General features: G+C 42.8%; 1 long non-coding RNA gene across 2 annotated transcripts; it reads left to right on the top strand.

Annotated features, from left to right (window-relative positions):
* The first annotated feature begins 202 nt into the window (after positions 1-202).
* Positions 203-14,617, top strand: LOC125183545 (uncharacterized). 2 transcript variants are annotated; one of them, XR_010831965.1, is made up of 4 exons: positions 203-565; positions 6,656-6,817; positions 9,961-10,071; positions 14,127-14,617. It is a non-coding gene; the product is annotated as an uncharacterized lncRNA (long non-coding RNA). The 2 variants fall into 2 exon arrangements; XR_007165735.2 differs by lacking the exons at positions 9,961-10,071; positions 14,127-14,617 and adding an exon at positions 9,810-9,947 and having other exon boundaries at positions 209-565.
* The last annotated feature ends 935 nt before the right edge of the window (positions 14,618-15,552 follow it).

Raw genomic sequence — 15,552 nt, 5'->3', positions numbered from 1 at the left:
GTACATGTACGGAATAGAAATAACCTGTCACGAGCCCAGTCCTGAGCATGCAGACGCAGCTACTGTATGAGGATTTTGATGAAGGAAACTATTGCTGAACTGGGAGGAGGGCAAAACACTTGTCACCCAACCTAGAATCAGACCTGGAGGATGCAACTGGGCTATGCCCAGCAATTGTTAAGGGAGGCAAGACCCAGCAGAACCTGCCTGCCATCGTCTCCCACATCAGATGGACACCACCAGTCATGGTGCCGTGGTGTCATGGTGCCATGGTGCCGTGGTGCCATGATGCCATTGTGTTATGGTGTCATGGTGCCATGCTGTCATGGTGCCATGGTATGATGGTGCCATGGTGCCATGGTGTCATTATGTCATGGTGTCATGGTGTCACAGTGCCACGGTGTCATGGTGTCGTGGTGCCATGGTGTCGTGGTGGGGCTCTTTGGAGCTGGCCAGGAGGTGAGGTGGAGCATGTGTGGTGGCCACGGCAGAAATGAGAAACTGCCAACAGCTGGACACATAAGGCAGATGTGGGTGCTGGAAGTCATTATTAGCCTGGCAAACGGTGAGTACGGAGAAAAAGAATCTTTGGGGAAGGCTTTTGTATTAGCCAAGACCTTTTCACTTCCAGAATAAGCCATGATCAAAGGAAATGATTGCAAGAAAGGGTAAGATTTGTGGATCTGTGTAGAAGCCACAAAGTGGCTTGAAAGACCTTGAACAGACACTGACCTAAGCTCAGATAACTCTTAGGAAACAGGCTGGGAAATACATCTGTTTATGCCACTATTTTGTTTTGATCTATGTATTTTTTGTGCTAACTGAAGCAAAGGCCAATCCTACTCCAACAAAGTCAAGGAATAAGGACAAAGTTCTGCCTCTCCCAAGCCAAAGGAAGCTGAAGAAGAAACACCTAGACACAAGAGCTGCACACAGGGCCCTGAGAACAGTGTTGCCAAGAGCACTGCAGGTGGTATCCAGGTCACTGTAGTTATTTGTGATTGGACCATAAGACTAGATGTTAACCATCGGATTTAATTTCAAGGTGCATCGCAAGTCAGGTTAATTATTCAGGGCCACACTTTGTGCCAAGATTTATAGTTGGATGAAGGCAGGCAGCCTGTTTGTATGCTCTGTCCTTTCTCTGTAAGGTAGGGGCAACAAAGATTGCTGGTATAGCAGGCAGGGAGCTCAGTCAATGTGGTTATAAGTGTGTGCTGGTGTAACTGATGTTTGTGGAGAGCACTGATCCATAGAAGGAAAAGTGTTTTAAAAGAGTACCAAAGTGATAGTTCGGTTTCATTAGTAATGCAGTGCGATCTCTTACTGCTCTACATCAGAATTGTTGGGAATTTGTTACTTATATGGATGACAATGAGTGGTCCTGGGATGATCTCTGCAAGCCTTGATCTGTGGAACTAAACCTTCTTTCCTTAATGCATTTAATGTTTTTTTAACTGCCTCAGATGCTTCCCATACATTAAACAAGGCACCACTGTTGATGATGAGTCCAGACATGAAGAAATGAGCAGTAGACCAGACTCTGGCAGCCCTCTGGGATGGATGTGACACCTTGGGTTGTGGCTCAGTGGTGTAACGGGCATGTCCCTGCCATCTGCTCTGTCTCAGGAAAAACAGAAGTGCAAAATGGGACAACTTTAAAACACTGTTCTCTCTCTCAGCCAGGGTGATGCATTGCATGTCAGGTGTCGGCGTAAGGGGATTGTTTTTTGAGATGAGACAAATGAGTGAGTAGGATGAAACCTATCTAATCAAAGGGAATCAAATGTAACTGGTAATGCCATCCACAGCTATGGTAGTACTTCACCGTCCTTATTCTGCTATAACTACCTACATACAGGTTAAAACTTATTTTAGGATAATAAACTCTATCTGTCTAAAGTGGTTCACAATCTGGAGTCATTTATTTTTCTGCTATTGCTTTTTCATAGCAGCATCCACCGTACTTACCACAAGCATTTGAATGGTCTGTTGCGTGAGATTTGCCCTTACAACAGTCTCTGTACATTGTAGTTCTGGTAAATAATATTTGTGCTGAACCTGAATAGAACCTGAATACAAGAATGTTCTCATCTCATGTATTATTTTCTGCAGAGTGTCCACCATTATTATGACTGCATGTCCCAAAATGCAAAGAAGGGCTCCCATAAGGATACAATTATTTCCCTTTTCCTTTCAGCCTGCATATATCATCCTTGCTAGTTTTCTCAGTGGCATGAAAAAGATGGATGTTGAAGCCTGCAGACTTCTGGTTCTACCCTGAAACCGAATCCCACACGCATCTCAGAAAGCAAAAAGTCTCCTTGCATGTGTCCACTGAGCATGGCAATGTAGGAGTATACATAAGGGAGAGCCTAGAATAGGACCTTTTGGTTTGACAAATGGGAAGCACAAAGATGCTGGGTTGCTGATGTTGTTGGTTAAGACAGCTAATCTCAGCAACATCCAGGAGAATCTGCTGGTGTCAGCACACCTGTACATGTTTGAGTGAGAGTACAGTGTTGTTTGGTCACCAAAGGGTTCCTAAATGATCACACAAAGACACACACACAAAAAAAAGGGAGCCTGGTGTTTACCAGTAACCTTCTCTCTCCATTTGCCCATTTGCATGGTGTCAGCCATACGAGTATCTACTTCTCCCGTACGTGATTACTTTCTAATCTAGGTAGGATCCTGCCTCAGGGATGGCATCCACAAGTGGATTTGCCTTGCTTGCATGAAAAGATAGCCAGACACTTTGTCATTGCCCCAAGTCCTAGACTCCCAATGCTATTTCATGGTCTGAGATGATGGTGGAGGCTCTCTTTAAAGCAGCTTTATTTGGGGGTGTGTAACCTTAGGAAAGACATCAGCAAAGCAGGCTTGCTCCATACACAGCTGGGAACAGGCAGTGGGTTTGAAGGAGAGGGTCACAGGAGGCTGAAGGAGCAAGCACTGGTGGGGTGCCCCACAGCCGGGGTCAATGGATCTCTCCAGCTCTGAGGATTTTAAGGGTGCAAGACCCCAGTGAGCATCAGATCCCTCCTTCAGTACTTCTCGGGCTAGGAAAGGAGGGATCTGGACTGGAACACTTGGCTGAATGAGATGAACAGAAATTAGAAGGAAATGTTTGTTTAATAGTTTTATTCACTTTAATGTGTTTTCCTGTTACCTAGGAACAAATTAGCAATTACTTCAAATCTGATATCCAAAGAATGCACCTCTGGAGCTGACCTGACTGCATGAGTTTTGGCTGCACCTCAGTCCACATGTGGTTTTGAGCAGTTTGGTCTGAGTCCAAAAGTAATTTAAATTCAAACAGTGCTTGTTGTTTTATGAGAGTGGCTCTGGCTGCTGAATTAAACAAAAATGTGAAAAATAAAATGAAAGCGAGCAAAGGAATTACTAACTGCTATAAAGCCCATTTGAATTTTCCATGTTTATTATTATAGTGACCCATCACTTGAACCAGTCATTTCAATCTACATTGCTTGAAGAACTATGAAGCAACTGCACTTTCTACCAAAAGCTGTATTAAAATACATTATCCAGAGAGCTCACTCTCTCAGAGCTGAAGATGTCTCCTTAGACTAATGTTCAGCTTCTGTATTTTCTGGCATTTGGTTGATTTATCCATGCAGCCATAATATCACAATGCTGCAGGCTTTTATGTTTCATTTCCTAGCTTTCTAAAGGAAGCAAGAAAAATAAAAAGGTAATTTAATGCACTCCACAATTACTATTTAAGCATTACATCATCAGAAAGGCTGTCACTAACTAGAAAGTGGTCCCAATGACAAGACAGCATTACCTAGCAACTGCAGATAAGCCATTAACTCTTTTTTGAGTATCATATCCACCACTGAGGCTGGAAAATACATTGTAGAGAAAAAATGAATATGCCCAAGTGCCTGAAAAAAAAAAAAAAAAACAGCTTTTTCCATCTTGTGATTATGGTGTGAACATTTTGCTCTGTAATTCTGAAAAGATGCCCAATTCAGTTCTCTGAAAGAACATATGAAGACCAAACGGCTGTGAAGGCAGCTTCTGAGAACGAAGGGAAGCATGATGAATCACACCAGTGCTATGTGTGCAGTCGCAGGGTGAGACAGGATTTTTCTTTAGCCTGAAGAAGGACTACTGGTTAAAATATTACCAAGTCTCAGGAGGTTTACAGTTATTATTTACACATCTCATGGGTCTTTGTAACCCTTCAGAAATGCATCTGGCATTTTAGGGAGCGTGCTATGTTCACCCCATATTCTGTATGGCAGACAAAGATAGAGCTAGGTCTAAGTTTCAAATTTAAGTAAGCTTTATGTGAAGAAAATGAAATTACATCTGAACTCTGCTATGACTTTCACGGGACCAAGCAGGTCCTAAAGGGTGAAAACCTTTGGACACCTCCTAGGCCCAGCCCCTCTCCTGACAGATGCTAGCAGCCGCTGAGTCTGTGCACTCCCCAGGAAACTTCTGGGACTGCTCTTGCCACAGCTTTGGACATCTGCAATCCACACTGAGAAACCGAGCAAGGACCTCCACTGCAGCTGCAACTCACAGAGCAATGTGCCAGGAAAGCAGCAGCAGAAGCTACAAGAAGGAGGAATTTGGAAGAGGCACCGAGAACCGGGTCTGTGTGCACAGTACTGGACTTGCTGCCAGCAGGGCAGCATCTCCATAGACTCTCAACTTCTTAAAGAATTGTCTTGAGTTTCAGCAACATGCAGACTTCTTCTGTCATCTAGCACACAAGGAACATATCCAGAAGAAGACTATCAGATACAGACAAAGCTCAGACCCTGATGTTTTCCATGTGACTAAAGAATGGACGAAAAATGTATGCGTCCTCCTATTCCCACCCTCAGCCTAGACAGGTTTCCAGGCCTTCACAAAGTCCTCCATCGGGTCTTATCAAGAGTCAGCAGGCTCCATCTATCCCCAGACACTGCCTTTCATTTTGTTTGAGTATAGGTGTGTAGTAAAATATACAGCAGTCCAATCTGTAGGTCTTTCCTTAAATCGCATGGCTTGTGGTAGCCATGAAATGAAGCCAGCAGATCAGGAAAATGTGAGGAGAGGAAGAAAGGTCCAGAAACGAGCAGCAAGGAAAACACTCTATTTTCTTCTCAAGTCCAAAAAAAAAAGGTGTTCTGGACAAACATCACTCTAATGGGAGCAATTCCTCTATAGTTTATTCCAAATAAATAAACTGTCCAACAGTTATATATGACATGGCATATTTCAGCCTTTAAATGGGTGCAGGGACTGCACCACTTACTATGTTTTCATTCCAGATGACTAAAGCTTTTTAAAATCCTTCTCCCACCCCCCACCCCGTCCAAAAAATAAGATGTCATACTAAATCACTACTCTGATATGATTATAAAAACACTCTCTTTGATTAATGTGTTACTTTGTTACAAGCAATAATAACGAACAACAACAACTAGCCAGCACAAAAGAGCAGGCGTTTTCAGGAGAAGTGCAGATAAGTCCTAATTTGTGCTCTGCAATGGCTCAAGCCAGCCAGAAGCTGACACTCTGCCTCTCGCTGACTCCAGTAGAAATCTCTCAGCATCTCATAGGCTCACTGAGCATCTCGTAATATCAACTCCATCAATGCAGTTACAAGTACTCAGTGTCCACATCACCTGTTAACATAACTTATGGTTAAGGGAATACAGCATCTGTAAGAGTTAGTCCAAACACTGGTGAAAACCCTTACTATTTCACCAGCGAAAGAAAGCTGCACACTCTCAAGGCATCAATATAACTATCACCATCAGTGCCATGGTGATCAAAACATGTACACTGATTTCGCAGTATTTTCATATTGTAAAATACATAGAGCCATTAAAAGCCCCCAGTCTCATTGTCTATGAATGCTGCTGGCAACTTGGAATTTGTTAAACTATACACACTGCTGTGTGAAATATAGGACCTGAGCCAAATCCCTGAGCCTGATCCTTCTATGATGTTATGACTCCACTTACTGCGCCCATTTCTAATTGTTTTACTTACTTTAATTAATTAGTTTCTCAACAGGAACAATATGCTCTATGCATTTCAATGTGAGGAGATTACTACACCTGTAAGTTTGCTCAATTCATTTGGTCTGTGACCTTGCATCCTCTAACTCCAGGTGAGCACTGGATTTACAGAATAACACTGCATCTCCTGCAGCACCCAGACACCTAAGCCCTTGACCTCACACAGAGAAACTCATTAGAAAACCGTCTAGAAGGGGCAGAAATAAAATTAAAACAAAACATGGAAACTGTTGTTGCAAAGTAAAAAATGGCCCAGAAGAGGGTAATTCCATTAGTACATTTGCTAACGTAAGGCAAAATGGCAACTCTAATGGAGACTTTCAGCAGAAATCATAAATAAGCAATGAAGATACTGGTCTTTTCAAGTGCCACATGGTTCAGTAGAGAACTCACAACCATTTAATGAACAATTTGTTAAGGGAAAGAGAAGAAGCAAATTTTGCCCTCAATTACAGTCAATGGGATTGCTTGCGTATGTCAATTGTAACTCAAAGTGACATTCTTGTTATATTAAATATTCACTGAAATTCACATTAATACATGTATTGTTTTAATGGATCATTTTGTTCTCTGAGTGCACAATTCTCACCTTTTTTTTTTCTCAGCATAGCACTGCATATTACCTAATCATAATGAGAAAACGTACACAACTTCAAAATGCTGCAATGTAGGAAATTTTTAAAGCTCAAGATGCAGCAAGACCACCACAGCAACTTTATTCTGAGGGGCAAGCTGTTGGAAGAGTGATACTTCCTCTATTCACTGAGGTAAGCCTCGGCTATCTAAGAAAGAGGCCAGATTATTCAAAAATACCTGTCACTCTGCAGTTCCTTTCCTCTTTTCAACTGAGTTATTGTTGACTTTGAAAACCTCACCTCCTGGATAGTCTGCAAGGTATGAGTTAAATTGCAGATATTATTTTATTTAACTTCATATTAAACCTAACAGAAAGAAGTACAAAATGCAGTGTCAGACAATAAGGCCATTAGAAACTTCCCTTTTGCATATCCTGGCATTTGTTGACTTGACCAGTTTGCATTTAATTTCTTTGTTTGTTTTCTTTCTAAAGGGAAAAAAAAAAAACACCACTTCTGGGTGAAGGCAAAAAATGACAGTCTTTTCCTAAATATAAAAATTCCCCCAAATATTATCCTTGGGGAGCAACCAAATCAAATATATTTGCTTCAAAGTTGTTGTTTCTATTTTTATTTTATTTTCTAAGTTAGGAACGCGTGAGAAAAAGAGATTATAATGGAGACTGTTTTTCATTCTTGACCATAGCAGGTACTGGCAAGATCTTGCTATGATTTATGTGCATACATCTTATATTTCATTCCCTTATCTTTTTAAACGAGTTGTGAATAATTCACAGAGAATGGCTGGGTGGATAACAGAGTTTTTGCACCCCTGAAGATTGAAATCTTCTAATTACCCAGCCACAAATATAGCTTGGAAGTAGTAACACCAGGTTTCCTTACCCCACATATCCGTGGCCCAGAGCTCATCCTTATGTATGAGCCCTTCAGTATCCAGCTTCCAATTAGTTCTCAGCTTTTCCTTCAAGATATCCAACAAGGCTGACAGTGAAGACAATGTTCATAAGAGGTCACTTGCCTTCTGGGAAGTCAACTGTCACTATCAAATTTGTTGCAGTAAAAAATTAAATGTTTGGCATATGGTAATGACTTACCTGTCACTATTGCCTCAGACCAGGCTTGAGCCTCACCAAAAAGAGGCTAATAAATCCCTATTAAGCCCTTCTTCTTACTTCCCAATAAGTCCTCCTCCTTGACCATTAGCTCTTGAGCCCACTGACCTGAGTACACACTTAAAAAACTTTGGTAGTTATCTGAAAAAAGATAAAAAGAAGACAGAAGCTGAGATGATAATTCGGACATATGGAAATAATGCGGTAATGTTGCTTTTATGTAGGCAGGCAGTCTACTAATAACATCATTGCAAAGCACTTGGAGGTTTTTAACAGGAAAAAACCAATGGAGCTGCACAAGATATCCAGAATTCAGTGGCTTTGTTTAAAAGCTCCTCTTCTGATTAGTTTGCTGTGAGCACAATGAGCGGGACCTGTTATTGCTAAGGAGTAGTAAAAAACTACAGCACAATGGAAACCAAAAAAAATGAGGGAGACTTTCCCTCAGGAAAGGAGCTGTACAGGTCAGGGAGATTGACTGAACAGTGGGAAGCCACCAATTTTTGCCCTAAGACTCCTGAAAAACACTGTAATATACAGTCCTGGCTATGTAACTCCACTGTAAGCACCATTATGAAGACAACAGATAGGCTTGGGGTCAACTGTTGTGATATTTAGGCAATACCACCATCTATTCTTCTCCTTAAGACTTGAGCAAAAATTAGCCAACACTTCTTCCGTGGCTACTTACAGAAAGGTGGTTCCACAGCTACACTCGTCCAATGCCAGGAAATCTTTAATTTCTAATGTAAGTTTATCCTGGGCCTATTCCTACCTGTTGGTTCTTCTGCTGGCATTGACCTTTGGCTTAACTTCTTTCCTAGTATTTTTTCCTAATGATACTTATAGAAGAGAATCATAAAAGCATTAAAGATGTTCATATTGATCCAGAAAGGAAAAAAAAAAAAAATGGACAGCATACATGTCATGCTGTAATGAGTTGGAGGGCAGGAGATCTAAAGGTATGAAATTTCTATCTGCATCTGAATTTCAAAAGTGCTGTGTTGGGATGTGAGGAGGGGAACAGAGGTGTTTCATTTAAAAGAAAGACAACTTACAAATTACAAATTTTAAATTTGAATTTGCCTAAAGCTTTGGTGTCTTGGGATACAAATGCTTAATGTTGATTGCTGTGGATGGCCCACATCCATCTCTAAGATATTTCAACCCACATGTTTGCATGCAGGGCAGCAACGACAGGAGCTGCCAAGCTGGGACCAGCTCTCTCCAGCCCTTCCAGCCTGCCAACATCAGCGTTACACTTCCCTAGGCCATAAAAATAAGCCATAAGTGCTGGTCTGGGGTTGGCTCCAGGCTGGTTGACACGACCTGGCCTGACAGCTGGTCCACTCTGGTAGGCATGGGAAGGTTTGGCTGGGCTGCCAGCCCCAGCCCCACAGCTGCATTCCTCATGGAGGGCAATAAAAGCAACAAACGGGGAGCTCAAGCTTACACTGGCCTGCTCTCTTCTATAGTAATACCAACAATACCACAAATCCCTTTTCACTGCTGTGCCGAGAAGCTGGGGAAGGCTTGAAGGATGCAGTCCCCAGCGTCTGAAGCATTGTGTGGGCCTCTCCAAGCCGGTTTAGGCCTGGTCCGTCAGGCACTGGTGCTGGCTGAAGCAGCAAAATGCATGGCACAGGCTGCCAGGGAAGGCAGCGAGCGCCCAGGTGCCCAACCCAGGGCCTCACAGCCAGGTGGGGACATGGGCACCATGGTGTCCCCACAAAGGACCTCTGGGGAGAGGAGGGAGGATATGTGTCACTACTGCAACATGGAGACATGCTGGGCCTCAGCCTCCATGTACAGGCTGTTCTCAGAGGCAGGGGTTCAAGCTTCAGTGCCCTCAGCCTACTGCAAGTGAGGACATCTACTGAGCAGCTGGAGGACGAGGTCAGGAGGCTGAGTAGTGACCCCGTGACAGAAGGGTCTGTGAATGGAAATGAGCAGCCACAAGTACTTATGTGGGATGAAGGTATAAACAAGGCTCCTCTGCAGGCTGCCAAATGGGCATTTCCCGGCACTAATTTTTTGTTAACTTCTTGCAGGTTGCATCAGAATCAACGAGCTCATGTTGAATGGCTCTGTACCATGCTCTATTTTCTAGACCATTTGCTAAACTACTTAAAATGAGGAAAGTGTTCGCATTTGATTTCGCTACTTAGTATTAATTTGGGGCCTGTTATACCCTCTCCGTAGTCTTTTACTGGTTTCAAAACGGGTGTGATGAAATAAAGAATTACGGCTACAGGCTGAAGAGAGGAGCTAGAAAATATTCTGCTGTATTTTGAACCTTCACTGTTGTTCCAGGTAAGTATTAAAGCCCTAAACCCCTCTTCAGCTGCTACCTGGAGAGTATGGGCATCTCTGTTTTTTACAGTGAAGGTTTCTGAGTTCTTGGATGTGCCTGTAATCTCCTTGGTGTCAATATTTACAACCAGCGTAGCCCCTGCCCCCCAGGATCTCAGCAGTATGGTCCCAAGTGTTGATTCAGCAGACATCCTTGGACTGAGCCTACCAGGCTCAGTCGAAAAACTCCTCATTTCTGCATACATAAATTTGCAGGAAATAAGAGAATGGACTCTACCATCTCCTCCTGACCAGGAATACACCCACAGCATAAGGCTATGAGCCACTATGAAACTGCTACACTCGGCACTGAACGAAACAGGAACAAAAATTCTAACAGGGGCAAAGCCACCGATGGGAGTATGTGGGCAGTCAGTTGCCTAATGGCAGGGTGTGTGGGCCTGTGCACCATCCTTAGGTCCACTGTCAACTTCACTACTGTGAACCCAGCGTCACTGGCACAAAGATTTGGGATATGGATTTCCCCTCTCCAGGGAGAGTACATGCCCATGTCTGTTTCTCTGCATCAGGTACCATTTACTCTCCACAAGGTGGGTAGCTGTGTGGGGATGGAGAGAAGCTGTCACCTGTCCCCTGTATCACAAAGGACTGCTTGGCCACCATGGCCCTGCCTGCAGGGCAGGCTCAGAGCACTGACTTCCCTTGCCATGCAGGTGTCTTTCAGCACCCCAGAGTGAAGTAGTTGCATCCTGGAGACTGGCAGGATGTAAGGCACGATCACTGAACACAGCAGCAGTCTGGTGACAGTGACCGCATGGACCTCAACTGCTCACCTCACTGGCAAGCAGGAACAGACATGGCACTGGGCAATACTTGCACAGGGAAAAAGCTTTCTTAGCAGCAGTGCTGTCAGCTCTTCATAGCCTTTTCCTGATGTCCACATTGTACAGGTCCCTGCTGAGCACTCCTTGAAGCTTCTTCTCTGCATCAGTTCTTTCCCCTCTAACCCAAGCAAAAAGTCTGGGAGATTAACACAGACTTGTCTTGGCAGTTTTTTTTCTGTGGCAGGGCCACTGTAATATGCAGTGGGTTGCATTCACAAGGCCATTTGCATGTTTCACCTTTTTTTTTTAAAATCTATTTTAGATCTTCCTTCAAACACTTCTGCTTTGCCGCTCTTCTCTGCAGGGCTTCTCCCAGAGCTGGCACCACAGAAATCGCTCATCATCCCTTAAAGAGCTCTTCTGTGTGAGTGCTTTGCCAAACAAACTCATCTTTTATGCCTCCCTGAGTCCATCAGTCCAGCTTTCCTGCCTTTACTTATACCAGTAACACTTTTTTCCTTTTAAACATTTTTATTTTTTTTTTTTTTTATTAGAGGGTATAATTAAAAATTAAATGAAACCACAAACCTCATTTTGTAAAATTTGGTCTGACCTACATCTCCAGAATCAAAGAAATTCTGAGCTAATGATGAATCTGCCTTGTACAGCTAATCCTGTTTAATTGCCACGGTTCATGGGCACCAAGCTGGTAGTGCAGGAACAGAAGAAGTTTGTAGGGTGAGGCCTTTGCTGATTTTCACTGAAAAGAGTGATGGATATTTTCATATTTGGAAATATAAAACTGGGATAAAATTTTCTGTAAGGTGATAAACTGCAAAGTGGGTCAAGTCCCAGACTGAAATATTTAACAGCAAACCATTCACTCAAAACAAAGTGTACTCAATTCATTAGAAAATCTGTATTTTTGTCTTGGAAAGCTTACAAACATGTCCAAGAACTTAGAAAACTTCATTGCAAAAAACAGAGGTGCCGATGGTCTTTAGGGTGAGCAGAGGCCTTTATCAGGTGTTCAGGGGACTGTGACTTGGGAGTAGTGGGACATCAAATCCTTTTGTGTTCCTAGTTCTGGCAAAAAAAACTTACCAATCCAATAGAGTTAGAATGTTTTTACTGCAAAACTAGCAGTCAACATTATGCACTCAGTCAATAGCCCTGTAAAAGTGGTTCCATTTTCTCAGCAATTCAGCCAATATGACCAATTAATGCCTGCTCCAGTTATTGTTGTCTTAACTGACCAAATTAATTTAATTTGGAATTTGGTCTAGACTATCTTAAAAGTCTGTAAATCACTAAAAAATACCTTCAATGCCACACAAGTAGATTCTATAACCTTTGGGTAATATCCTAGGAACTAAAGCTACATGAGAAATTAGGACACGTGAGATAGATAATAAAAAATCTGCAAACAGATTAGTTCGGTACTTCATCCTTAAAGTAATAGCATCATTTGACTGGCAGTTTGAAGTCATTTACATATGAAGGATATTAATCATGAATAAGAATCTGAATTCTTCTCTATCCTGTTAAAAGTAGAAGCACTGAAGTATGTTCCATTATTTCATAGTAAGCAATGTAATCTACCTAGCTATATATATTATTAGATTTCACTTTTTCATTTATACGTATTCACTAATGGCAATAGCTTTTATATGAAGAAGTTTTTTGCCACATCAATGAAGGAAGGTTATTTTTCCCCATATAGTGACTACCTACTGTATTGAAGCAGGTCTAATGTGTCTAAGTAGAGAGTACTAAAATGGCATTATTAGAACTATTGCTTCATAAAACTTCAAACTACCATAATAATTTAATAGTGCAATCAGACATTATGTGACTTTTTCTGCAGGCATACGTCTGCAGCTGAGAGCTTCCTACTTCTAGTTTTTGCATGGGTGTACTGCTGCACCAGTTTAGTAAATAGTAACTGATCTCCTACTCTAGAGCTATCTGTTGGCAGAATTAAGTTCAGTTAGGTGCTCTTTACAGAACAGGCAACTTGTGGCTCTAAGGCGTAGAGATGGAGACGTTCAACAGCCTAGATACCCCCAGACCAGGTACCCCTCGCCTGAAGCTTGGGGGAAATTGCTCTGTGTCTTGTTTTGCAGCCACAGCTCTCGGCTGCTGCAAGCTAAGCAGGGCTCAGGTCAATGTCTACAACCCGGGCTGAGCTGATCATGGGGGGACTTTCTTCTACACTCTGTCATGAGTGCTTGCCCCATTTCAGGCAGCACAGAGATGAAAGTTACTTGGTGAGAAACCAGCAGGTTAGGATGAAAATTTTGGTGGCTGCTTGTGGGAACAGAGATCTGGAAGAAGATGTGTCATTGGTGGCCCTGGTTGAGAAATAGCTTGGCTGATAGGGTGAAAAAGGGGCAAGGACCATGGGACAAGGAAATGAACAAAAGAGGCACAAGCTGGCCCTGATGAGGGTAGAGAATAAATCTGAGACGAGGGAGGTGGCAGGAGAGGCACAGGAGAGCTGGTATGGGGTCAGGGTGTCAGTGGATGAGCGGAGGAGCCTACGGCCACCAACACCCAGTCTCCTGCTGCCCCGAGTAGCTCTGACAGCCCCCGAAGCCACCCTTGCTCTGCAGTCAGCGAGTGCCCACAGAAGCCATGGGCTGGGCCACCTCAGGCCTGTGCTGAACCTACGGGATGAGGCTCGGGGTGACACAGGGGGTGTCATCGGGATGCTGCACGGCGGAGTTTCCTGTGCTGTGAGCGAGTAGTACATTACAGGATTGAAACAGCAGGGAAAGGGCAAAGCTAAGCCTCAGAGCTAGGGAGTGCCAGAACTGAGTTTCTGTACCACTTTTCTTTGCCTACTTCCCTTCCAACCCCCTTACAATGTGGTTTCAGCGTGAAATCCTGTAATTTATTTCAGCTCCTTCCTCTTTCCTGGCACAAGGGGAGCTGCTCTGAGCATGAATCGGGGTGGTGCCGTGAAAAAAACTCTGTGCAGCTGATCTGTTTTCTCGTGAACTTAGCTCTGTATGGGTGGGTGCTTCCTCTATGTTCATCATTCGACAACTGCCTGACCCAGAGGCTTAGACAGATTTTCAGGCATGAAGGAAGCTCACTGGTATCGATGGAATTGTGCCATGCACAGCTTGAGATAGTAGCTCTGAAAAATTTAAGTGTCTCTAACTGGGCTCCCTGATAATGATACCTTGGACGTCAGTGACCGTACCTCGGTTCTTTCTGTTAAAGGAGGGTGTCCTTACTTCACCATTTGCCATGAAAAGCCATGAAAAAAGAAAGCTGTATGTGTCATAAAAATGAAAGCGGTATTTGTGAAGCACTCGGCTACTTCAGTGCCATCGGAAAAAATGAAGAAACTACTAATTCTGTCCTCAGAACAAGAGCTGTGCAGTGGGAAGTGACTTGAGTATGGAATAATGCATTCAGAAAGAAAGTTGAAAAGAAGTATTTAATAAACTGCATGCAAAAATCCTGTGGGAAGCATAGTATGAGAGTCTATAAGCCAAGACAGTGTCTTAATTTTTTGCAATCACATCTGCAACAGCCCAAGCTGGCATTTCACAGATAACCTTAATTGGGTATTTTCTAAATTTTGAGTGCTTAGTTCTGCAGCCTTAAGAGCATTCTTTTGTCATAGTATTTTCAGTGTACAAATGTGTAATATACAAAAGAATAATAACTTAAGCTAGTGAACAAGTTGTATACCTTCCTTTCCAGAAGTTAATTTGATAGAAAATACATTGGAAAGGCAGTTTTCACATTTTAGCTATGCTTACGTTAGCTGTGCTGTAGAACATGGCATCCTCATTGGTGGTGAAAAGATGTTTTACTTGTTGACTGGATGTACTGATGGAATTAACTCGTCTGTAATTCAGCTGCATAGGGTAGACAGCATCAAGCTCACTGTGACTCTGATTGTCAGGGCACCTGGTGGTCACATAAAGGAATTTTTGGTCTATTAACGGCTAACAAAACAAATAGGCTATTTGAAAATATTGCTAACATTTTATGCCAAAATCCCTGACAATTTTGATGTCTCACATAGATACCTGTGGAGCTAAATATTCTTTCTTATAGTGTTTTACTTAATAAAAGAGATTCAGTAAAAAGCCATCTGAAGTCCTGGCTATGTTTTGTCTCCTACCAGGATGTCTGGAGGAAATTGTTCCTTTCAATGTGTTTGTAAAGAAAGCTCAGAATAAGCAGGGCACATTTTGCAAGTTCTGAACTGCAAAAGGCTTACAGCCGGCTTTTCCAGGCCGTGTTTTCAGGTATAACATAGTACACAGGCCTAGCATGTGGTGGCGGAGTTTTCGTCTGTTGTTTGTTTGTTTGTTTTTTGGGGGTGGACACTACAAAAAGTGGACAAACCGAGTGGCACTGCCACTGCTAGAAAAACGTAATGCTCAGAGAGCTCACAGTCGAGTATTTATAGATTTGTGGGCAACAAATACTCCATGAGATGAGACTACAAAGCAGGCCCATGCTCAGGTATGCTCCTTTTTTTCTCTTGGCCTATCCATTTTTTTCACCATACTGATTTATCAGAATAACTACGGCACTGGTGTGCTGTCAGCATCGCTACTGCCAATCCCACTGCAGCCTAGCAAAAAGGGGAATGATATCCCATGTCTTTTTATGTCTTGCTCAGTTG

Source organism: Anser cygnoides, chromosome 5 (genome assembly GCF_040182565.1).
Source record: "Anser cygnoides isolate HZ-2024a breed goose chromosome 5, Taihu_goose_T2T_genome, whole genome shotgun sequence".
Lineage (NCBI taxonomy): Eukaryota > Metazoa > Chordata > Aves > Anseriformes > Anatidae > Anser > Anser cygnoides.
Note: the sequence above shows the minus strand (reverse complement) of the source record. Positions and strands in the feature narration are given on the sequence as shown.